This window comes from Lithobates pipiens, unplaced genomic scaffold (genome assembly GCF_037356315.1).
Source record: "Lithobates pipiens isolate NorthernLeopardFrog02 unplaced genomic scaffold, aLitPip1_a1.2 Scaffold_30, whole genome shotgun sequence".
Lineage (NCBI taxonomy): Eukaryota > Metazoa > Chordata > Amphibia > Anura > Ranidae > Lithobates > Lithobates pipiens.
The window spans coordinates 130,249,659-130,276,578 of NW_027507791.1; the positions used below are offsets into that span (position 1 = coordinate 130,249,659).

The 26,920-nt window shown below is 43.7% G+C and overlaps 1 protein-coding gene across 3 annotated transcripts in view; it reads left to right on the forward strand.

The window, feature by feature from the left end:
* PAK6 (p21 (RAC1) activated kinase 6) overlaps nucleotides 1-26,920 on the forward strand; it is a 256,971-nt gene that overhangs the window by 157,653 nt on the left and 72,398 nt on the right. The gene's annotated exons all lie outside the window — the stretch shown is intronic.

Sequence of the window (26,920 nt, forward strand, 5' to 3'; positions counted from 1 at the left end):
GAGTGCATCAGATCGCACCGCTGCTATTTGCAACATATGTCTCAAGCGTATCTCGCGTGGCCAAAACATCAGCCGCTTGGGCACCACATGCTTGACCAGACATATGTTGACCTGCCATGCAGCTTGTTGGCAAGCGTACCTCAAAGACCCACACCAAAGAACAAAGCGGACCTCTCCTTGCTCCTCATCAGCTGGCATCTCCAACCCCACTAGACCTTCAGTCCTCTCTGAAACCTGCTCTGAGAGGAATGAAGGTGTAGAATTAGGTGTGTCACAGCCAAGTGCTTCCGGGAACTCTGCTAGCGGTACACCCACGTCCGATTATAGCAGGCAAATGTCCCTGCCCCAGCTGCTGGACCGGCGAAAGAAGTTCACTCCCAGCCATCCACATGCCCAGCGGTTAAATGCTAGCTTGGCTAAATTGCTAGCACTTCAACTGCTGCCTTTTCAGTTGGTAGACTCGGCCCCCTTCCGTGAGTTTGTACAATGTGCGGTTCCTCAGTGGCAGGTCCCCAAACGCCACTTTTCCTCATGGAAGGCGATTCCGGCTCTCTACCGGCATGTGGAAGGCAATGTCCTTGCCTCGCTGGACAGGGCGGTCAGCGGTAAGGTGCATATTACCGCTGACTCATGGTCCAGCAGGCATGGACAGGGACAATATCTGTCTTTCACGGCCCATTGGGTCACTCTTCTGGCAGCTGGGAAGGATGCAGGACAAGGTGCAGTAGTGTTGGAGGTTGTTCCGCTACCACGCCTCCAAAATGCTACTATTGGTTGTGACACACCTCTCTCCTCCACCCCCTCTTCTTCTTCTTCCTTCATGGCCTCTTCCAGTGCTCTGTCCTCAGAACCAGCGGTGCTTCGTAGGCGTTCCAGGGGCTACGCAAGTACGCAGGCAAAACGATGCCATGCCGTGCTTGCGCTGGTTTGTTTGGGGGACAGGAGCCACACTGGGGCGGATGTTTTGTCAGCTCTGCAGGGGCAGGCCGAGAGGTGGTTGACGCCACGCCAGCTTAAGCCAGGAATGGTGGTTTGTGACAATGGCACCAACCTCCTCTCCGCCCTCCGACAGGGACAACTGACCCATGTGCCCTGTGTAGCTCACGTCCTTAACCTGGTGGTGCAGCGGTTCTTGGGCAGGTACACCGGCTTACAGGATGTACTGAAGCAGGCCAGGAAAGTCTGTGTGCATTTCCGCCGATCATTTAATGCCTGTGCTCGGCTGGCTGAGCTCCAAAAGGAGTTGAACCTGCCCAAGAACCGCCTTATATGTGACATGCCCACCAGGTGGAACTCAACGTTGGCCATGCTGCAGCGGCTGCACACGCAGCAGAGGGCCATCAATGAGTACCTGTGCGATTACGGCACCAGGACAGGGTCAGGGGAGCTCGGTTTTTTCTCACCACGCCAGTGGGGCATGATCAGGGATGCATGCACTGTCCTGTCACCGTTTGAGGAGGCCACAAGGATGGTGAGCAGTGACAGTGCATGCATCAGTGACACTGTACCTCTTGTCCACCTCTTGGAGCATACGCTGCGTGGAATAATGGACAGGGCACTTGAGGCAGAACAGAGGCAGGAAGAGGAGGACTTCCTTGCCTCTCAAGGCCCCCTTTATCCAGACAGTGTTCCTGCTGTGCCACCCATCACACAGGAAGAGGATGAGGAGGAGGAAGAGGAGGAGGAGGAGGATGATTGTGTCAGCATGGAGGTGGAGGCTGGCACTCAGCATCAGCAGCAGCAGCAGTCTTGTAGGGATGATTTACAGTCCCAAGAAACACGTGGACTTGTACGTGGCTGGGAGGAGGTAGCTGCGGATCATGTTGCCCTTAGTGACCCAGAGGACTCCGGAACGAATGCCTCAGCTAACCTACGCTGCATGGCCTCCCTGATCCTGCAAAGCCTGCGGAAGGATCCTCGTATTCTTCGGATCAAGGAGAGGGACCATTACTGGCTGGCCACTCTCTTTGATCCACGGTACAAGGGTAAGGTTGCCGACCTTATCTTGCCATCGCAGAGGGAGCAGAGGATGAGACCTCTCCGGGAGGCCTTGCAGAAAGGTCTGTGCAACGTGTTCCCAGAGACTGGGAGGTTACAAACTCCTGGTCCTGGACAACGTGTTGCTGAGGCATCGGTCAGAAGGAGCGGTGGAAAAGGTGGCCGTCTGACTGATGCTTTCAGACAATTTAGCGTCTGATTTACATGGTGCAGGAATACCTAGGGGCAAGGTCAGACTTGGACACCTTTCCCACCGAAAATCCTCTGGCTTACTGGGTCTTGAGGATGGATCACTGGCCAGAGCTTGCACAGTATGCAATTGAGCTACTGGCCTGTCCTGCATCCAGCGTTCTTTCGGAACGCACCTTCAGTGCTGCTGGTGGCTTTGTTACCGATCACAGGGTGCGCCTGTCCACCGAATCAGTTGATCGACTGACCTTCATCAAGATGAATCAGTCTTGGATCACCCACAGCTACCAAGCACCTGAAGCTGATGTAACCGAATAATTTTTTTTGAAATATCACATCCCTTCAAGACTGCCTATGCTGATGCTGAGTGACTGTCCTGTTATGTTGATTGTCTATCCTCTTCCTCCTCCGCTGATATGTTGGAAGAACATTTCTGGTTCTGGGTGATGCCATTAGCCCAATTTTTCTGCCCTTGTTTAACAGGGGCGTTTAAGTACAATTTTTGATGCAATGCTTTGCAGCAGGGCTAATTCCTGCAATAAAACTAGAGTATATGGGAGAGGTTGCAGTGTCGTGGCACCAGCACCAGTGCCTAAGGCCCAATTTTTCTGCCCCTGTTTAACAGGGACATGTTATTACAATTCTTGATATAATATTTCACAGGAGGGCCCGTTCCTGTGCCCACCCAGAGTAACTGTGAGGACTTATAGTGTTGTGGCACCAGCACCACAACCACCAAAGGTCAATTTTTCTACCACTGTTCAACAATGGCATGTAATTACAATTCTTGATATAATCGTTCACAGGAGGGCGCACCAGCGCCCAGCAAGAGTCACTTTGAGGGCTTACAATGTTGTGGCAAAACCAACACCTTGTTCCGCCATTTCTGCAGAGCATATAGGGCAGGCCCCTACTTTCAAACATCCAACTTACAAACATCTCCTACTTGCAAACGGAAGGAGACAACAGCAAGTGAGATGAAAAAAGATGGACGACAAAACAAATTATACAGGGGTGATAACCCTTCCCTATGTTTTCCAAAAAGCTTAAAAATAGTTTTTTTGACTGGAGCTACACTTTAAAAATGTACCAGTTGAAAATTACAAACAGATTCAACTTAACACAACAAACCTACACAGTCCCTGTCTTGTTTGCACCGCCTGTATACTGCTGTTCTGAGTATATAGGGCCTGGGGGCCACACGCATTTCCTTTTTTTAATATGGGTACAGGGTTCCCCTTGATATGCGTACAAGACCCAAAGGGGCTGGTAATGGGCAGGGAGGGCTACCCATGCCATTTTTCTCAATGGTTTTCAACCATATTGCAGGAACCAGATATAACATTAAAACCGCAAGCAGTTTTCAATGATGTTATTTCTGTTTAATGTCATTTTGTGCAGGGACTGTTCTAAACACGGGAAATACGTGGCACTTCACAGGCATACTACAGACACCCCCCAGGCACCATATTTAAAGGAATATTTCACTTTTTTTTTCACTTTAATCATCATTAAAATCAGTGCTCCCGCCAAAACGGCCATTTTTAAAAACATTTTAGGCATTGACCCATGTCCCCTGAGGCAGGAGGCAGGTCCCCAAATCCTTTTTAGGACAGTATCTTGCATATTAGCCGTTAAAATTAGCACTTTTAATTTCGAACGTTCGAGTCCCATACACGTCAATGGGGTTCTAAAGTTCGTTCGAATTTGGGGTCTGTTCGAAAGTTCTGGCGCGAACCAAACCGGGGAGTGTTCGGCTCATCCCTATTTGCCAGAAAGGGAGGGGGGGATGAGTCACAAAAGGGCCAATGAAAACTGCAGAGCTGGGGGTGTACCTGGAGCTTCAGCTGCCCACAGTTAAAATGATTGCAGCCAGACTCCGTGGAGAGAGATTTCTGCAGCATATTTGGCAAGTACAGAATCGTAGTATATAGAAAATATGGCTGGAGGGAAGCTTCAGAATGGCAAAGATGTTTTTTATTTCATATTATATGAGCAGACTGCAGCTCCTCTTTAACACCATTTTATGAAGCTGTATTATTCAGGCATTTAAAGTAGAACTAAAGGAAAATCTTTTTCTTTTTTTCATTTTGGAAAGAGCAAGGGAAGGTCATAACCTGTCTTTTTTTTTTTGCAATCTGTGTCCCATTGAAGAGATTTTCCATCACTTCCTGTCCCGTAGCCAAAGCAGAAAGTGTGAGGAAATGTCTTCAGTGTGAGGGAATCCCTAGTTGTCACCAGAACTAGTATCCTCATGGAGGATTTCCCCTTTATTACTATTCGGGGACAACCCAAAATGTAGGATTTCCTTTTACTTTCACTTTGAGGGATAATGGTAAAAATGACAAATTTCCCTAATGGAGGAACAGACCACACTAAAAAAACTGACGGCTGTTCTGGTTCCTCTCTACTCCATCCAAAAACAAACACAACCAGCACTACTTGTATCCTTTGGGGAGATAGGGATATACTGTTTTAAAAGTTTAACAAAAATAGGGAAGAGCATTAATGGATATTTGCTGTTCAACTCCAGACAAGCAGCCACATACAAAATGAAAATAAATATATAGAGAAATGATTTGGCCTACCAAACAATCAGAAGCTCTGTGCAGTTAGCTTTGTGATCCAAGCCTAAGACCGCATTGACATCTTAGGGCAGGAAGTGTTTCAGGACTACACAACACATCCCCTCTCCCTTACCTTTCTTACATAGTGGATAGGTGTTCTGTAGTTCAGAGCTGAACTGGGTAGGACTGAAAGGGGTACTTGGGATAACACTGCAAATCGCACAAGACACAGGAGAGCATTGGATTTCTGCCAGGATCAACAGATATTTTGTAGATAAAAAGCTAAAACAAAACTTGTTCAATTGTTTATTTATCAGATTAAAGCTGGGTATATACCTTTTTTTAATTTTTTTTTATTTTTTTCAGTCAACCAGCAAGTTGAATAAAAAAAAAAACCTCACAGATCCCTTCATCACCACAAGCGATGTGGATGCAGGGATCTCTCCTGCTAAACTATTGCTTCAATCAGTGGTTGAATGTTGGTTTTCCAGTTGGACTGTTGGCTGTGTTCTGTTGAGGGGGTTTAGCAGAGCAAGGTTCATCCAGTTCCTGTTGAACTGGCCGATTTTCTATTCCTGTGTACCCTGCTTAGCCACTTTAGGACCAGGCTTTTTCTGGTACTTTTTGTTTAGAAGTTTTAAATCCATATTTTGTGCTAGAAAATTACTTATAATCCCCAAACATTATGCATTTTTTTTTTAAGTAGTGACCCTAGGGAATAAAATGGCAATCATTTGCAAAGCACTTTTTTTGGAGAAAAAAAATAACTTTAAGAAATAGAAAAATGAAACACAATAGTTTTTTTTTGTATGATGTGAATGATGAGGTTACGAGTAAATGGATACCTAGCATGTCACGCTTTAAAGTTGCGCATGCTCATGGAATGGAACAAACTACGCTACTTTAAAGCATCACCTATGGAGATTTTTAACACCTTTACATGTTACCTGTTTAAAGTTAGAGGAGGCCTAGTGCTAGAATTATTGCTCTCGCTCTAACGTTCGCAGCTTCGAATGTGCAGTTCGAATACCGTTTACATATGCGTGCTTGACCTACATATGCATTCACAATAACTGAGGGATGGGGCCTTTTTGATTTTTTTGATTTTTTTATTATTTTCTTATTTTTACACTGTCCGTTAAATTTTTTTTTTCTTGTGATTACATTACTTGTAATAAGAATAATAGAGAAACATCCTTTGTAATAGAAATCAGTATGACTGGTCCTGTTTATGAAAAGATCTGGGGTCAAAAAAAAAAAAACAGATCTCCTTCTTTTTACCTTTTTTAAAAGCAAAAGTTCAAGAATTTTTTATTTTTTTTTGATCTTTCACTTACATTTTTTTTTCCCAGCCGTCTGGACTGGAAGTGATGTCATAACATCACTCCGGTTCTCTAAGGCCATAGTCAATCAAAGACTGTTAACTCTTTAATTGCCTGTGGGAGCAGATGGCCACACCGTCAGATTGTTTCTCAGGTGAACTGGTGGTAATGGTAAGCCCAAGAAACACCACTTTGTTAACCAGCCCAGCGGCTCATGTCATGATGTTGCTCCAGTCCTCTAAGGCCATAGTCGATCAAAGAGTGTTAACTCTTTAGTTGTCTATGGGAGCAGATGGCCACACTGTTGGCTCATTTCTCTGATTAACTGGCGGGCAATGGTAAGCCCAGGAAGCGCCAGCGAGCATTGGGTGTGTGTGTGTGGGGGGGGGGGGGGGGGGCAGTGCCATTTCGGAAACCAGCCCAGCTGATCATGAGCTGCTTGCACCATTTCATGAGAAAACTGTCTGCCTGCTGCAAAAAACAGTACAGTAAAACCTTGGGTTACAAGGATTATTTGTTCCAGAAACATGCTTGTAATCCGAAGCACTCTTATATCAAAGCAAATTTTCCCAAAATAAATAATGGAAACTCAAATGATTCCTTCTACAACCATTTATTCAGAAGTCCTTCAGTTTATAGTTCATATAAAAAAAGATTATAGCAATGTAGCTGTCCATCCACAAATGGCAGCTTCCACAAGGAGATTAAAAGCAAAATCCAGCAGGAGCTACAGAGTATAAAAAAAGAGAGCCGCCTCTAATTGCAGCAATGCGGTTACATTTATAAATGAAGGTACAACATTTAGAAACTCACATGGTTGATGATTAAAAGAGGCACATCTAAGTATGCAGGCATTCGGGATAAAGCTGTCCACATAGACCATCCCCTGCACCACTGGCTCTCGCCGATGTCGATCTGCAGTAGACTGATCTGAAAGAGTGTCTTGATGTGGACAGCTTTACCCCGGATTCCTGCATGTCAGTTGCTAAATGTTGTACCTTCATTAAATGTAACCATATTGCTACACTTAGAGACACCTTTATCTTTTATACTCAGTTGTGATATGACGCTACTTGTATATCAAGACATTGCTTGTATATCAAGTCAAAATTTAAAAATGTTGCTTGTCTTGCAAAACGCACTCAAACCAAGTTACTCTCAAACCAAGGTTTTACTGTATTGGGGTTATGGCTGATATCTTTAGCCATAATCCTGGTAAACCACTTGTAAACCACAACGTATATATACGTGTTGCGGTCGGCAAGTGGCAAATAGAAGTTTATTAGGGTTAATGTGCACTTTAAAATATTTTTAAATATAAAATATATTTAGGGTCCATTCACACAGGTATGTGTTCACAGCAACACGTGAGGGTGCCATTTTTAAGATGAGTGGCACCTCAACACGTCACTGCATGTTGGGTAACATGTGTTTTACCCAACATAACCGCAACACCATAATCTTGATGGGCCCTAATTTGTATTTACTAAAAAAAAATTGCTGTATGATCAGGTTCAACTGGTAATTTAAAGCTAAAGATAAGAACCAATATGGCTTTATTATTTTGTTATATGAATACTTAGCATTTCTTAAAGCTGAATTCTTGAACACCATTCATACAACCTGTTTAGAAAGAAAATAGGAAAGCAGTTTCACTTAATATACCTCCTAAAATTATTTCTGGCAGAGTAATTAAACATCTATCTAAATTGTAATTATAATATAATTATAGTAACAGAGAGAGCAGCACTGCCAGCAATCACTTGATATGTGTCATCTTGGAATGATAACATAGCGTACACATATTCATCAAAGTGGCATTATTTCAAAAAGTTCTCTAAGGACAGTTAGGAAATGGGAGGTGATGTCTTGGCCCTGAGCTCAGAATGGTTCTTGTAATGGTTAAAAATACAACTGGCTCAGCTGTCAGAATTTCAGGAGACCATTTAACCATTTAAGAAAATGTATACTGATTTTATTATGGTAACAAAAATTTAAAATGAAGCACCATAACTCTGCTTAGAGGTCCAGATACAACTTTATTCCAAAAAAAATCAGACGGACAATCCAAAAAAGTAATTGGCAGCCAAGCCAGCTGCTGACAGGACCTGCGCTTGTAGTCGCACTCAATGAAATGACATTAAAGGTCCAGTTGACGTCTAGTCCATTCACATTGTTGTCAATCCCCAAAGCACTGATAGAGGGGGGTGTTTTTGGACTCTTGAAACATATTGGATTCCTTTTGAATTGTCCTCCTGGTTTTTATTAGAATAGAGTCGTATCTCAACTTCTTAGCAGTGGTGTGATGCTCTAGACATCCAGTCGTCTAGCCATTTTTTTAGCATTTGGCACTTGTCAATCCTTACGCTTGCCCTTTTTTTGCTGCTTTCAACACATCAACTTCATGTTTACTTGTTGCCTAATGTATACCAGCCACATTCAGGTGTCATTGTCACAAGATGATCAGTGTTGTTCACTGGTCATACTGTTATGGCTGATCAGTGTATATTACTTCAATGAAAGAAATGCCACTTCTCCGAAAGCATCCAATGTAATTTTCTGTTTATAGCAGACATCACTAAATGGGGGAGTCCGGACCACGTCAATGCTCCGCCCGGCCCGTCCCGTCCCCGCCATTCAGGATCTGTTTCTTTTTTCTTTAGCCGACGTTGCCTGCTGGCTCTATTATCTTCACAGAGCTGACATGGGAAGAGCAGCACAGCGATGCACGGAGGGCGGGGGCTGGTCCAGTTAACAGTTTGGCCCGAGCATAAGTCCGTGCTGCAAATTCAAAAGCCATTGGAACACCGTTAAAGTCTATGGGACATTAACAGGAAAAATCAAGTGTTCATTTTAAAGGCTTATATGCAAGTTATTGTCATAAAAACTGTTTGGGGACCTGGGTCCTGCCCCAGGGGACATGTATCAATGCAAAACATGTTTTTTAAAAACTTCAATTTTTTTGAGAGCATTAATTTTTTTTTTTATGCTTAAAGTGAAACAATAAAAATGTATTTTCCTTTAAATATCGTGCCTGGGGGGTTTCTATAGTATGCCTGTAAAGTGACGCATTTTCTCCGTGTTTAGAACAGTACCATAACAAAATGGCATTTCTAAAGGAAAATTTGTCATTTAAAACTGATCGTGGTATAATGAATTGTAGGGGCCTCGGCAATATAGATAAAAATCATTGAAAAAAAGAGCATGTCCATTACCAGGCCCTTTTGGGTCTGGTATGAATATTAAGGGGAACCCCGAACCAAAATTTTAAAAAAATTACGTGAGGGTCCCCCTAAAATCCATACAAGGTGCTTCGGGTCCCATAGACTTTAACGGTGTTTGTGTGTTCTGCCAAATTTTTTGCCTGGTCGGTATGTTCTGGTGCAAACTAAACTGGGGGGTGTTCGGCCCATCCCTAGTAACTGATTGGTTGCTAGAACCGCCCTGCATTCTAACAACTAATCAGTTAACTGGGGTAGGTCCTGCCCTCAGTTCATCTCTTTGCTGCACTTCCTTTGTCAGTTGCTGTGCCTTCGATGTCAGCTGCTGTGCCCTGTGTAAGGTAAGATAGGGAAGAGGGCACTGTTATAAAGGACAGAGGCAGAAAGGGGAAAGGATCAGAAACTGTAAGGAATGAGGGGTGATATAAAAGAGAGGCAGGGCAGGAATGTGAAGGGAGTGATTTGAAGGGGGACTGTGGATTGTGGTGTGAAGGGGGTGCTATAAAGGGGATGAGGACAGGAATGTGAAGGGGGGACTGTGGCTTGTGGTGTGAAGTGGGTGCTATAAAGATGGTGATGACAGGAATGTGAAGGGGGACTGCGGATTGTGGTGTGAAGGGGGTGCTATAAAGGGGATGAGGACAGGAATGTGAAGGAGGTGAGGACAGTTATGTGAAGGGGATGCTATAATGGGGGTGAGGGCAGTTATGTGAAGGGGGTGAGGGCAGTTATGTGAAGGGGGTTCTATAAAGGGGGTGAGCACAGGAATGTGAAGGGGGGCTGGGGACTGCAATGTGAAGGAGGGTGACCTGAAGGGGGCTGGGAACTGCAATTTGAAGTAGGGGGTGATATAAAGGGGATTGCCGACAATAATGTGAAGGGGGGGGACTGTAATGTGAAGGAGGGGATAATGTGCAAGGGGACTGAGAATACTGATGTAATAAAAATAATTATGATGTGAAGGATATAAAGGCTAGCTTCACATTATTGTGTACTGTATGTAGGCGGACACTTTATTGCAGTGGGCTGCCTTATAAGCAGAAACACCTAACCAAGCTGCACGGTACTGTGGCATCATGCAGTGTGGCACTCGCAAAAATGTACCACATGTGCCATTGAGAGTCAAACTTATGATTTGGACCATGGCAGGAATAACATTTTAATGACTGGACCTTCATGAATTTTAATTCAATATCCCTGGTCTATAGTTATGAAAAAATATGTAGTAGATTCCAAGTCTGATTGTATTTGGGAAACAGGACAGAAGCAAAATGCAACACATTTCCTTGAAGTTTTGCTTCTGGTTCAGCTATGGGTTAAGTGTTCTAAAAATGCAAGTTCTTTTTTATAGGATGAACATGTTTGCCATTTATGACCTAACTACAACAATCATCATGTTTTATAAAGTGTATTAATCAAAAAGAATTTTGTGACAGTTGTAATTAATGTAATTGGATGTCATCCCTATTTCAGTATGAGTGGCTTGGCTTACAGGCAAAGGATGCAACAAAGGAAAGTGTTCCTAGTCACTCTATTCAGAGTGTAACAAGTTTAGTAACACTACAAGTGTAACATTTGGTAAGGCTAAAAAAATGCAGTTTGTTCAGGCTGAGCTGCATTTACCTGCCTGATATTTTTGGTAATATTCAGAGGCTTTTCCACCAAGTGAATGCAAGTAAACTAGTCCTGGAAGACCAATGGGCATTATTTAGAAATTACAATGTTTAATTATTTTAAGTAGAACTCTAGTCAGACAAGTTAAAATACAGTTGTATTCTCTTTTTTTTTTTTTTTTTTTTTTTTTTTGTGGTGCATTGTGATGGTGACATTTCTCCAATGATTTAGTGTGTGTGTGTTTGTGTGTGTGTGTGTGTATGTATATATATGTGTGTATATATATTCATATATATATATATATATATATATATATATATATATATATATATATATATATATATATATATATATATATATATACACACACACACACACAGTTTGCCATAATAGTGAGTACACCCCTCACATTTTTGTAAATATTTTATTCTATCTTTTCATGTGACAACACTGAAGAAATTACACTTTGCTACAATGTAAAGTAGTGAGTGTGCAGTGTAAATTTGCTGTCCCCTAAAAATAACAACACACAGCCATTAATGTTTAAACCGCTGGCAACAATAGTGAGTACACCCCGAAGTGAAAATGTCCAAAGTGTCAATATTTTGTGTGACCACCATTATTTTCCAGCACTGCCTTAACCCTCTTGGGCATGGAGTTCACCAGAGCTTCACAGGTTGTCACTGGAGTCCTCTTCCACTCCTCCATGATGACATCACGGAGCTGGTGGATGTTAGAGACCTTGTGCTCCTCCACCTTCCATTTTAAGGATGCCCCACAGAAGCTCAATAGGGTTTAGGTCAGGAGACATGCTTGGCCGTGTCCATCACCTTTACCCTCAGCTTCTTTAGCAAGGCAGTGGTTGTCTTGGAGGTGTATTTGGGGCCGTTATGTTGGAATACTGCCCTGCAGCCCAGTCTCCGGAGGTAGGGGATATTGCTCTGCTTCAGTATGTCACAGTACATGTTCGCATTCAGGGTTCCCTTAATGAACTGTAGCTCCTCGGTTCCGGCAGCAGTCATGCAGCCCCAGACCATGACACTCCCACCACCATGCTTTATTGTAATCAAGACACACTTGTATTTGTACTCCTAACCTAGTTGCCGCCACACACCCACTTGACACCATCTGAACCTAATAAGGTTATCTTGGTCTCATCAGACCACTGGACTTGGTTCCAGTAATCCATGTCCTTAGTCTGCTTGTCTTCAGCAAGCTGTTTGCGGGCTCTCTTGTGCATCATCTTTAGAAGAGGCTTCCTTCTGGGACAACAGCCACGGAGGCCAATTTGATGCTGTATGCGACATATGGTCTGAAGACTGACAGGCTGACCCCCCCACCCCTTCAACCTCTGCAGCAATGCTGGCAGCACTCATACGTCTATTTCCCAAAGACAACCTCTGGATATGATGCTGAGCACGTGCACTCAAGCTCTTTGGTCGACCACGGCGAGGCCTGCTATGAGTGGAACCTGTCCTGTTAAACCGCTGTATGGTCTTAGCCAGCATGCTGCAGCTCAGATTCAGGGTCTTGGCAATCTTCTTATAGCCTAGGCCATCTTTATGTAGAGCAACAAATCTTTTTTTCAGATCCTCCGAGTTCTTTGCCATGAGGTGCCATGTTGAACTTCAAGTGACCAGTAAGAAAGCGATAACCCTAAATTCACACTTGAGACCTTGTAACACTAACGAGTCACATGACACCAGGGAGGGAAAATGGCTAATTGGGTCCAATTTGGACTTTTTTACTTAGGGGTGTACTTATGTTTGTTGCTAGCAGTTTAGACATTAATGGCTGTGTGTTGTTATTTTGAGGGGACAGAAAATTTACACTGGTATACAAGCTATACACTCACTACTTTATATTGTAGCAAAGTGTTTTTCTTCAGTGTTGTCACATGAAAAGATATAATAAAATACTCACAAAAATGTGAGGGGTGTACTCACTTTTGTGAGATACTGTATACAGTGCCTTGAAAAAGTATTCATACCCCTTGAAATGTTCCACATTTTTTTCATATTACAACCAAAAACATAAATGTATTTTATTGGGGTTTTATGTGATAAACCAACACAAAATGGCACACAATTGTGAAGAAGGAAAATGATAAATTGTTTTAATTTTTTATTTTTTTTTTACAAATATCTGAAAATTTGGCATTCATTTGTATTCAGTCCCATTTACTCTGATGCCCCTAACTAAAATCTATTGGAACCAATTGCCTTCAGACGTCACCTAATTAGTAAATAGAGTCCACTTGTGTGTAATTTAATCTTAGTATAAATACAGCTGTTCTGTGAAGCCCTCAGAGGTTTGTTGGAGAAACTTAGTGAACAAACGGCATCATGAAGGCCAAGGAACACACCAGACAGGTCAAGGATTTTGAGAAGTTTAAAATGGGGTTAGGTTATAAAAAAATATCCCAAGCTTTGAACATCTCACTGAGCACTGTTCAATCCAAAAATGGAAAGGGTATGGCACAAATGCAAACAGGCTGGGCAAGAAGAGCATTAATCAGAGGAACAGCCAAGAGGTCCATGGTAACTCTGGATGAGGAGAAGAGATCCACAGCTCAGGTGGGAGAATCTGTCCACCTGACAACTATTATTTGTGCACTCCACAAATCTGGCCTTTATGGAAAAGTGGCAAGAAGAAATCCATAAGGAGTCCCGTTTTGCAGTTTGCGAGAAGCCATGTGTGGCGGGGGGGGGGGGGGGGGGCGGACACAGCAAACATGTGGAAAAAAAGTCAGATGAGACCAAAATGTAACTTTTTGGCATAAAAGCAAAACGCTATGTGTGGCGGAAAACTAACATGACACATCACCCTAAACACACCATCTCCACTGTGAAACGTGGTGGTGGCAGCATCATGTGGGGATGCTTTTCTTCAGCATGGACAGGGAAGCTGGTCAGAGATGATGGGAAGATGGAAGGAGCCAAATACAGGGCAATCTTGGAAGAAAACCTAATGCATAGAAGAAAACCTTAGTCTGCAAAAGACTTGACTGGGGTGGAGGTTCACCTTCCAGCAGGACAATGACCCTAAACATACAGCCAGAGCTACAATGGAATGGTTTAGATCAAAGCACACTCATGTGTTCGAATTGTTCGAAAGTCCAGACCTAAATCCAATTGAGAATCTGTGACAAGACTTAAAAATTGCTGTCCACAGACTATTTTGCAAAGAAGAAGCAAAAATGTGACACTCTAGATGTATAAAGCTGGTAGAGACATACACAAAAAGACTTGCAGCTGTAACTGTAGTGAAAGGTGGTAAGTATTGAAACAAAGTATTGACTCCAGGGGGCCTGAATACAAACGCATGCCACACTTTTCACATATTTATTTGTAAATTTGCAAACCATTTTATCGATTTCCTTCCACTTCACAATTATGTGCCACTTTATGTTGGTCTATAAAATACATAAAATCATACTCATATAATATAATCATATATTAAACATATATATGTTTAATATATGATTATATCATACATATAATCATATATTAAACATAAAATCCCAATAAAATACATTTATGTTTTTGGTTGTAACATGACAAAATTTGGAAAATTTCAAGGGGCATGACTACCTCTTCAAGGCATTGTGTGTGTGTGTGTGTGTGTGTGTGTGTGTGTGTGTGTGTGTGTGTGTGTGTATATGTATGTACATTCATTTGTGACATTTTTAGAGATGGAGATGATAGAGATAATATACACACACATTATATATATATATATATATATATGTGTGTGTGTGTATATTATCTCCATCATCTACATCTCTATCGTCTCTATCATCTCTAAAAATGTCATATATTGCAGCTTGCCAGTCCTTGAATAGGGTTGGCTGCATTCGTTTTCATATTTCAAGTTTTTTTTTCCCCTTTCTTTTCACTTATCCTGCAAAAAACTAACTTTTTTTCCCTTTGTGGCTACTCTCACTCCTCCTCCTGTATCTATGGAAGGAGCCATGGTTGGCACCCAGGCTGGACTTCAAACATGTCTGCCTTGGTTTCTCTCTATAGCATGGTGGGTTGGTGGGACTAATACTCTACATAAGGATAGGAACATTTGTGCAGTTTTCTGAAAATGGGGGGAAAATCGGGGAAAAATACAATAAAACAAATGCAGCCCGACATCTAAGGAATGGTAATACGATGTAATATATCTTTGAATTTGAGCTTGGATATGCTTTAAGTATTGATATAGTCTTGCATCTATGAAGAGAGAAGAAAAAATGTAAAAAAAAAAAAGTCCCTGCTACATTTGTAAGAAAACCATACAAATCATGCAAATCTAGGACTGTCAGTGGAAATTTAGGACACTTAGTAACAATGCATTCACCATATAAAGAAAATGAGCATGTGTGACTTTTCTGGGACAGGATAAAGAGACGCATGCTTCATATCTTGCTTGCTCTTTAGGGCCGGTTCACACTGCGGCGCGAGGCGAGGCGACACGGCTCGCCTCGCCTCGCTCCCGCAAGTCGTCCCCATTGAGTACAATGGAACCGTTCTGAGAGGAGCGACTCGAGTCGCTCCGACTCAGAAAAAAGGTTCCTGTACTACTTCGGGGCGACTTCGGGGGCGACTTGCATTGACTTCTATGCAGAAGTCCTCTGCAAGTCGCCGCTGACCCCCCCTGCAAGTCGCGGCGAGGAAGTCGGAGACGCCTCGCCGCGGCTCGCAGTGTGAACCGGCCCTTACCTGACATTGCTATTAGTCACAATAAAAATAATGGAAGATGTTAATTAGAGGTCATGATTAACCATTTAAGGCAGTAACGTGGTATCTAGATCATCATAATGAAAATACAAGCTGGCTGATTTGGGTCACATTATAGAAAGACTGTATAGGTAGACTTTGCAATCCTAGAATAAGGCAGCTCTATAGCAATAATCTGTATAATGACTTGTACCTTTATTGCTGCTGTCTGTAGTAAATGACCACAGAGTTCTGTCCGGTCTTATCTACCAGAAGGTTTTCCCTAATAGTGTACAGTGCATACATTCCGTGTGGGTTCTGCCAACAATACATCTCCCTGGTTATTGCAGTTAAAGCATTACATAGTCTGACCTTCTCAAGGTCATCATTAAAGATGATAAAGTCGCTTCCTCTTTTCGCATGTACTTTTCTGTTGCTATGGTGATGCATGGTCGTAAATGCTAAGCCAATGCCATGTCTTTGTGCTGTTAAAACCTAGAAATAGACATATGCATAAAATACTTCCTTTGTCCGTGTTCTTCGGTACTTATTAGAATTACTAACACCAGATTTAAAGGGCATGTCCACCTTTGGTGGTTTGACTAAGTCAGATTTATTTGTTTTTTCTGAACATAAATTAACAGGGATGATATGTAAGGGAATAACCACTAATGGACAGGGACTTGGGTAATGTATAGATAGTTGGGAGCACTTCATGATATAAACAAGCGGAGCCCACCCAGACTCCATCTGCCACTAATCCAATAGCAATGCCTCATAGGTATTGCTATTGGATGGGAGGTAAATGTTACTGGTAGGTAACTAAATTATTACTAGCCTATGGTGCTTGTGCCCCTGCAGTGGTAGTCCAGGAGTGGCAGAAGAACTAACTTTGGGGAAATTCCCTTTCATTTTAATATGGCACATTGGTCATTTTACCCATTACACTTTTTTTTTTGTTCACACCTTCCTCCTGAGCTGTGCTTTTTGGCTGGGACTGGAGGGATTTTTATACTAGTCAGAAGGCCGGCCATTGTATAGCACTTTGGCACCTGAATCGCTTTTCCTTTTATCCCCATTCCCTTTTTTTATGTTTTGTATATTTTGCTTGGCTCTATGCTCTTTAACTCGCTCCCGATTAGTAGGGTGTAGGTCTTCAGACTTGCGGGCATGTGGCCTTTTGGTTAGGTTCTCCCCCTTCTATGGGGTCTCCCTTTGGGGGAACACCACCTAGCAGATAGGGGACCTTGCTCCAGCAGGTCACCTACAAAATGGGCATTGTGTGGTTTTTGGTCAGGTGGACCAAAAATACCCCAATCCCCATCAGGATTCTTGTGGCCCAGAGGGCCAGGGTCTAGGCACAGGACCAAGTGCACTTTTTTGTGTGCTAATTTTTTTCCTACCTGGTGTTTGAACAAAACAAAAACTATAGGCAAAAAATAACAATAGCAACAATAACAAGCCAAAACGTTGTTTCTGACTCCCCCAGTGGTGACTTTCTTTTTCCCTTCCCACATTTATTGATTTTTTGGATAGCATGGAGAGAGATTAGAGCATCTGTCAGTTTTTTGCTGTCTGTGCCCGTAAGATTCACACTCTATCATCCAAAGTGGAAGTAAAAGAAAATACCAAATTTTGAGTTATCCCCAAAACAGTAATAGAAGGAAAATCTTCCTATAGGGCTACTAGTTCTGGTGACAGCCATCGATCTCCTCACTTTTGAGGGATATTCTCTCACTTCCATGTTGGCAATGGGACAGGAAGTTAAGTGAAGGGAAATGGGATGCAGATCGCAAAAAAAAATAAAAAACTGACAGGGGATATAACCCTCCCTTACAATATCAAAAATGAAAAAAGTTTTGCCTATAGTTCTACTTCAATTAGAGCACCCTTTCACAACAAGGTTTCCTTCTGAGGTCGCTTGGGAATCCTTAAGCGGTGGACAATGGCAAACTTATCTCCTACCTACACTGACCCCCCAATACAAGGAGATACTTCTACAGTGCCATTTTTTGTACGAGTACCGTTATTTTTTTTTTTAGTACTTGCTGATACCAATTACCAATACCTAATGCAACTGTTTTGTTTTCACTTCAGCTGTCAGCAATGGTACAAAGCATTGAAAAGCTATTTACAAATGAAATAAATAGTTTTTTTTAAATTTTGCACTTTTTCAATGTAAAATGTGTATATGTTAATATATATGTGTAAAAATATTCACTAACAAAGCAAACAAAAAAAAGTTTGAATTGTTTATCGTTTATAAAATAGACGTGAAACAAAAAAACAAACAGGAAAATAATTAAATGGAGCAGAATCGGGAGTTAAGCCTGATTAGAGTAAATTAAGGTTTTATAAAGGGTTAAACAGAGGAACATTTGTTCATCCCTTTGATCTGCAGATGAAGAAACAGATTCAAATAAAAAGCAACATTGTTTCTTTTTGAGTGTTTCAGCGGCCGAGCAATGTTGTTAATAAACATTACCGGCTGCTTTTTTTTTGACAGCTCCAATTACCGGACTTCTTTAACATTTCAGCTGTGAACAGGGGAGACTCACAGCTCAAAGAACCGAGCCTGAAAGTATTGGTTTCCGGTATCAGTGCATGTGCATGAGTACCGATACTTGTGCAGATACCGATCCTAGTATTGGTGCAACCCTAGTTATTACCATTTTCTTAATTTCAAAATTACTACTAAAAATGTCGTACAGGGTATCGGTGTAAAACTTAGCTGCCTAGAGTGTGAAATATGCTAGGCATACCATATTATATCATTTTTATACATAATGGTTTCTTTGAGTGAGATAACAAGGTTGAAAAAGGCTGCATTAGAGGTTTGACACAAAAACTGAATGTATCCAAATTGATTGCAACAATAAGTGTATCTAAACATTTTTTTGTTTGGGAGTTTCTACCATTTCTTGCAGAAAAAAAAGCGAAAAAAGGGGGGGGGGGGAATAGATGCACGATAACAAAGAAATGGTACGGCAGTAATATTTTTCCACATAGTGATAACAAAAAACCCCCACTAAATTAACCTGTATCGACGTAATGACTGTATACTGGACTTGCAACGTCAAATGCAAAAAGGTGGTTATAAAAGACTTAACACAAGATCTGCCACATAATCTCCTACTGATTCTTTTAGCTTCAGGGCATGTCCTTCAACTTTGTCTGACAGACAGGATCTGATGTCAGATAGCATAATTACTGCAAACTTGTATTAAACTTAAAGTGTATTTCCACTTTTGCAAATTGCATAACTTAAGCAAAATAGTTAAAATTTGCAGCTTACCTTTTACTGGCTTAAAAAAGGAATTCTAGGTATGGATATTTTTGGGATATTCCTGGGGCAGTAACATCATTCTTTCTACCTTATTATCATATATAGAAAAAGGCAGTGGGGGCGTGGCTTGGCGCGCGGAGGGAATGGCTGCTCAGTGAGGAGCTCCTGGAGACTCACAGCCCGTTAGCGTGTTTCCTGGCCGAACCGGACGCTGAAAATGAGCAAGCAAGCTCGGCACAACCCGGGGACTAGATCGCGGAGACAATCTGCTTCGTCCCAAACCCGCAATATACAGGATTTATTCCTCATGCAGGCCCGCGCTGACCGCTCCACTCCGCGCAAGATGGCGCTGCCACGAGGCGACGAGGAGGAGATGAGCGATGGATCACAAGGTACCGTAGACGACCTGGTTAGTGGGAACAGCAACCCTGCCCACCCTCTCACGCTGGGTGACATGACTGCTATAGCATCGGACATTAAGAATACCCTGTTCTCTGCCATTACTGACCTTAAGGCTGACCTCCTTTCATTGAATGAAAAAATGGCCACCATGGAGAGAGCGGAGGATAGGAGAGATAAGGCGGTGCACAGACTGGAAGCTACAACGGCCTCACATACTGCACACCTTATCTCCATTAACAGGCACCTAGAGGACCTTGATAATAGGGGTCGGCGATGTAACATTCGAGTGAGGGGGGTTCCGGAGGCGGTGGCCCCTGACCAGATATCCTCGGCCCTACGCTCCATTTTCAACAACCTGCTGGAGAACCCGGCTGATACCCCTATCGAATTTGTTCGTGCGCACAGGGCCCTTCGCGCAAGACCATCAGACACGGCCCCACCAAGAGACATCATTTGTTGCCTCCAGAACTTTCCTTTGAAGGAGGAGATTCTCAGCCAAGCAAGGAAAAATGACCGTATTCAATTCAATGATTGTGATTTGGCACTTTTCCAGGACTTGTCACCCATCACTCTGCAAAATAGGAGGGCCTTACGTCCCCTCCTGGAAGTACTGCGAGAGAGAGGCATTGTGTACAAGTGGCGTTTTCCGTTCGCCCTACAGGTCACCTTTAATGGAAGACAACTATTACTCAGGCTCCCGGAAGAGCTTCCAGATTTTTGCGCAGCACTGAATATCCCCTGTGTTCATCTCCCGGATTGGTATGCTGAGTTCCGGAATCCTCCACAAGACGCTAGCCCGGACAGCTCTCCCCACTCTTCCCCGGCCAAACCCCCCATGAAAAAGAGCAGAGGTGGCAGGATGGGTGCTGGAGCGGGGGGACGCCTTCAGTTCCCTGCACGGCAGTCAAGGAGCCGGGACCCTGCTTGAAGGACTGGGGGAATGCTATTCATCTTGCCTGACTTTTCTTTTTCTTTGATTGTTTGAACTGGCAATTGACCAGAGGTTTTTCAGGGACATGATGTGTTTGTTTTTTCCTTTTTTCTTTTTGAGCTAGTAGCACTAAGCAGCATGTCCCGCCACTTAGTGGCTGTTATTTTCCGGCCAGGAAATGTTCTTTTGCCTTGTTTTGCTTCAACTTAGGGCTTGTGAGTCCCCCTTATGGTGACTCCGTGTTTTTGTATTTTTTGTTTCCCATTTTCCCTCTTTTTTGGTATCACTGTGAGCACTTACTCCTTCTGTGGTGTTCCTCCCACGTACCCCACAAATAGGGCATAGCGGTATAGTTGGGGGTTTTTGTTGCATGTACCGCTCCCTGCTCCCTTTTTTTTGTCTCGGCTTGCAGCTCAGAGCTCTGCAGGCAAGATCTCACTTTGATTGATACGCCCTGTGTACAGGACGTTCCCCTACCTTATCCTACCCTCCTTTTTGTCCTTGTTCCTTTCTCTTCTTCTTACTTCTACCCATCTTCTTCCCCTCTTTCCCCTTACTGTCATCTTTTACGGTCTCTCCCTTTTGTTTATCTCCACAGAGTGGGCCGCCCTCGGACGGCTTTGAATTCTTGGTTATGGCGTACTCGTCGCTGGGCCCCAGCCCGACTTTGATATCGCATAATGTTCGTGGTTTGAACACACCTGAAAAGCGCGTCTCAATCCTCCGGGAGTTGAATAAGGTAAAACCCATGTTTGTATATTTGCAGGAGACACACTTCAGATCTGATCAAATTCCTAGGTTATTTAACAAACATTTCCCGTGGGTGTTCCATGCTACTAATCCGCAAGCAAAAACGAAAGGAGTCTCGATTCTCCTTCACAAATCGGCCGGTTTTGAGGTCACTCAGCAGTTGTCGGATCCCGGTGGCAGATATTTGTTTCTAAAGGGCATGTGGGGTTCCACGCCCTTAACACTAGCTAACGTTTACTTCCCCAATAGTGCACATGCATCCTTTTGCAGGCGAGTGGTAAGTGAATTAAAGAGCTTTGCTACAGGGTGCATTTTATTGGGGGGTGACTTCAATGTACCACTTAACCCGATTCAGGACACTTCCACGGGAAAGTCAAGCTTAACTTACCGTACTTTGAAACAGGTGAAAAGGGTATTACATTCTTTGACTTTAATTGACACTTGGCGCACACTCAACCCTACTGGTAGAGACTTTACTTGCTATTCGGCACCTCACGATAAGTATGCTCGTATTGACTACATCTTTATTTCGCAGCGAGACCTGTTGACTGCCCAGAGTTCTAACATCGGGCTCCAGACCATCTCGGACCATGCCCCGGTTTCGGTTTCCCTGACGCATTCTGACTTGAGGCCTAGACCTTGCACCTGGAGACTGAACCCCTCATTGCTGACTGACATTGAGCTACTCCCGACGCTGACGGAGGCCCTTCGTAACTATTTCCGAGAAAATGCCTCAGATGAGCTTTCACCCCTGACTATTTGGGAAGCACATAAATGTGTTATGAGGGGGGAGTTTATCAAAGCGGGGGCAGCCCGCAAACGGAAGGCGGAAGCTCAGGTGGCTACCCTTTCCTCAAGAATTGCTCAGCTTGAGTCCCAACATAAGCGGTCGCGGGCTACTCTAGTGGCACAGGAACTGCTTGAGGCGAGGTCGGAGTTGAAAGATATTCTAGAGACTAAGAGTAAGCGTACCCTTTTTCTAAAACAAAAAATATATTACGAGCATGGCGACAAGGGCGGGAGGCTGTTGGCCAGGGCAGTTAAGGAGGCTGCCCTCGCCAATAACATTCTGGCAATTAAAAAGGCAGACGGTTCGTTGACGAATCGTGTGGATCAGATTGCTGACAGTTTCCACCGGTTTTATAGTGACCTCTACAATATCCCACCTCAGCATAAACCCGGGGAGCTGCTCGGGGAGAGGGGTCATATCATTCGGGATTATCTGACCCGGAGTGGCATGCCTACGCTCTCTCCTGACGACGCTGATTCCCTGGAGGGTCCGGTTACCTCGGAGGAACTACTGGGGGCGATAAAAAGCCTTAAACCGGGTAAGAGTCCTGGCCCTGATGGGCTGACGGCGCACTACTATAAGGCTTTTTCGGATATGTTGGAACAGCCTCTCTTGAGAACCCTCAACTCCTTAAGAGAGCCCCATCAACTTCCGGGGACCTTTTTGGGAGCCTATATTACGGTGCTTCCCAAGCCGGGGAAGGACCCCACGTTGTGCGCCAGCTATCGTCCCATCTCCCTACTTAATTTGGATTTAAAAATTCTATCTAAAATCATCGCAAACCGACTGAGATATTTTCTGCCCCAACTGATCGGCCCGGAGCAGGCAGGGTTCATGCCAGGGAGGGAATCCAGGGATAACGTAACGAAGGCCTTGAATCTAGTTCACCTTTGTCAGAGTGCTCGGTTTGGGGGCCTTCTCCTGTCCACGGACGCGGAGAAGGCCTTCGATAGAGTGGCTTGGGACTTTTTACTTGCCACATGCACTCACGTAGGGCTACGCCCCAGCATGCTTTCCTGGATTTCTTCCCTCTACCAAAATCCAACTGCCCAATTGAAGATTAATGGGACCCTGTCTGATCCAGTGCAGATTCGGAACGGGATGAGGCAGGGGTGCCCCCTCTCCCCGCTTTTGTTTATCCTCACCCTAGAGCCATTCATTCGCACGATTAACAACACACCCTCTATTTCAGGTTTCCCTGTAGGGCAGAGGATTTGTAAAATCGCTGCTTATGCGGATGATTTGCTGTTTTTTCTGACCCACCCACATACTTCGATCCCGAACCTGTTGCAGGCCTTCCTAGTATACGGCTACATTTCAAACCTCAAGATTAATTATACTAAGTCGGAGGCCATGAATCTGACGCTCCCCCCGGAAGTGTTGGCGCAGACACAATCGAATACCTCATTTAAATGGGTGACGGACGCCTTGACATATTTGGGCATCAAGCTTACCCCGCAGTTGAGCAAGATTTTCTCTTTTAATTTTAAGCCCATGTTGAGGCAGATCGAACTAGACCTGACTAGGTGGTCGCGGGGCCTCTTTTCATGGTTTGGAAGGGCCGCACTCATCAAAATGATTACACTCCCACGACTTCTTTACCTATTTCACACTCTGCCCATCGACCTCCCAGTCACCTTTTTTAAACAGCTACAATCCTTACTTTGGAAATTCCTGTGGGCCCAAAAAAGACCGCGAATTAGTCTACATCTGTTGACGAAACCGAAGGCAGCGGGCGGGATGGGGTTCCCGAATTTCAAACTGTATTATTATGCCACTCACCTAGCCAGAATAGTCGACTGGAATTGCCATGCTGACAGCAAAGACTGGATCTCAATAGAAGAGGGGGTGTCTAGATCTCCATTGCGCTTCTCCCCTTGGATCCCGAAGGCCAGCTGCCCTAGGGAACTGTCACAACACCCCCTCATAGGAGCTACATTACGGATTTTCCACAAGCTGACCTCTTACCATGACTTTGCCTCCTCCCCGGGTCCTCCGACACCTCTCCGGGGGAATCCGGATTTTCACCCGGGCATGTCCACGACTGACTTCTCTCACACTGCTGACTCCCCGTTGCTAGCTTCACACCTGGTACGGCGGGGAAAGATTCTTCCCTTTTGAAGACCTTACGGGTAGCCTCCCTCTTACAACATTGTCATTTTGGAAATATAGACAGGTGTGCCATTATCTTCTAGCGCCTGCAAGGAAGGCAGCTGTGCTCAGGGACCCGACACCTTTTGAGAAGATCTGCCTCCAAGGCACCCCCTTGGAGAAGTCAACCTCCTTTATGTACGCATGTCTCCAGCAGCTGGTCCACAGGGAGCCGGATAGATTTAAGGGTGCGTGGGAGAGGGCCCTCAGGACTCATTTCACGGACACACAGTGGCGCAATGCATGCATCCTGGCACACAAAGGCACTATAAGCACCAGGCTACAGGAAAATGCTTACAAATTACTTTCACAATGGTACGCCACCCCGTCTAAAGTTAAGCGTTGGTATCCAGCATCCTCTGACCTCTGCTGGCGCTGTGGGGAGGCGGCGGGAGACATGCTGCATATTTGGTGGAGTTGCCCCCGGATAGCTAGTTTCTGGAGCATGATCTGCGATTTAATTCGCAATATTACTAATACCACACTAACTCTCTCACCGGAGTGTTGTCTCTTGCAAATATCAGACTGGTCGCTGGGCAGATACAACAGATCTTTATCTAAGTACCTGTTGATAGCGGCTAAATCCCTGATTCCTAAATACTGGAAATTAACTACGGTACCCTCAGTCAGAGAGTGGGTACATTCAGTTAACCATATTTTCTCTCTGGAGGAGATGCTCGCTACAGCTAAAGACACGGCGGATAAATTTCACAAGACTTGGTCCCCTTGGGTCCAGTTTAAGTATTCTGACGCCTTTCGGGATTTGAGTACAGGGTGAGTGCGCGGTGATCGAGACTGAATCATGCCCCAAGGCATGGATTCTCATCCCTGGCTGGTGTGACTGAAAGTAGACTCGAAGGGCTGTGGGGTGGCCCAGTCCGTAAGCTCTATTTGCTGCACTATACCTCTTCCCGCTCTTCTAACCTTGCTGTTTCTCTTCCTTTTTTCTTCTTTCGTCTTTCACTTTGCCTCCCTTACCCCTAATTTCCCTTCCCCCATCTACCCCCTTAATTGTTTCGTAATTATTTCTTTTTGATTAAAAGACACTAAAACATCGTAATTTGATCTACAACGAAATAACAGTGAAACGAATATGCTCAGACAGCCTATACAAGATTGACGTTACTTTGTGTTATGTTATGCTTAATTTGTCTCGTCTTTGCATACTGTTACTGGTCATTCTGTGCCCTGTATTGGCTGCTTATTGATGTGCACTCTGATGTCATATTTGTGTCTTTTGAATTTGATAAATAAAAACTTTATTGTAAAAAAAAAAAAAAAGAAAAAGGCAGTGCTACTCCAACTACCCCCTTCTAATCCATACCACCCACAAAATATTAAAGAGGATGTAAACCCTGATGAGTTTACTTCCTCTTTGATTCCCTGCAAAGGTAAAGCATAATGGGCTACTATGCATCGCATAGTAACCCATTATGTGTCACTTACCTGACACAGGAGCCAGCGATGTCACCGCTGTCCCCTTGTGTACGGAGCCTCCATCTTCTTGGTGGGTCTTGCTGCTCCGGCGCTGTCATTCGACAGAGCCGCAATGACGTCACTCCCGTGCATGCGCACGGGAGCCGCCACTCGCAGCATATCGCCGTTGACAGAGGCGCGCTCAGTTCGCCTGCGTGCCTCTGTCTATGGTGCATGTGCCGTAGACATCGGTGCCTGTCTTTTGGCAAATATCTCCTAAACCGTGTAGGTTTAGGAGATATTTCTTGGACCTACAGGTAAGCCTTAAGCTTACCTGTAGGTCAAAGTGGTTTGTAAGGGTTTACAACCACTTTAATGTGCAAAGACAAATTATAAAGTGCTAATGCAAAAAAAATTGCAAATATTTAATCAAGAGCTGGGCAAACATAGCACACACACACACATATGGGGCGGCACAGTGGTGTAGTGGGTAGCACTCTCACCTAGCAGTAAAAAGGGTCGCTGATTTGAATCCCAACCACAGCACTACCTGCCTGGAGTTTGAATGTTCTCCCTGTGCCTGCGTGGGTTTCCTCCGGGTACTCCGGTTTGCTCCCACACTCCAAAAACATGCAGGTAGGTTTAATTGGCTTCTGTCCCAAATTGGCCCTAGTGTATGAATGGGGACCTTGGATTGTGTGCTCCTTAAGGGTAGGGACTGGTGTGAGTGTGCAATGTACAGGGATAGGGACAATTGTAGACACTCACTCAGGTTGAACTGGATGGACTGGAGTCTTTATTCAACCTTACTAACTATGTAACTATATATATATATATATGAGTGTGTGTGTGTATATGTATGAGAGAGTGAGAGTGATAACACCAAATTTAACACACCTGCTCCTTATTCACACCTCAGACCTTGTGACACTAACAAGTCACATGGCACCAGGGAGAGAAAATGGCTAATTGGGCCCAATTTGTGTGTAGAGCTGCACAATTAATCGTTAAAAAATTGTGATTTCGATTCAACCCGATTTCTATTGCAGAGTTTTCAGATTCTTTCATATAACAAGCGGAGACACTTAACTGCTCATGCAGCTGTCAAAAGAAAACATCCAAGCAGTCTGCCAAGTTTTTAACATGAAACATTGTAACTAACTCTTTCTTCTTAGCTCAAAGGGATAAACTTGTGTGTGAAAAAAAAAATCCAGGCAGTCTGCCAAGTGTTAATGTAGGAAGTTTTAACCACTTAAAGTCTAAATCTTTTTTCTGACACTTGTTTTTTATGTTAAAATCCATTTTGTTTGCCAAAAAATTACTTGGAACTCCTAAACATTATATATATTTTAGCAGAGACCCTAGGGAATAAAATGTCAATTGCTGCAATATTTTATATCACACTGTATTAGCCCAGCGGTCTTTCAAACGCAATGAATAATAAAAAAATAAAAAATAAAAATAAAAAAAAACAAGTAAAGTTAGCCCAATTTTTTTTTTTTTTGTTTTAATGTGAAAGATGATGTTACGCCATGAGAATCATGATCTATCTTCTAAGCAAAAAAATTGTGATTCTC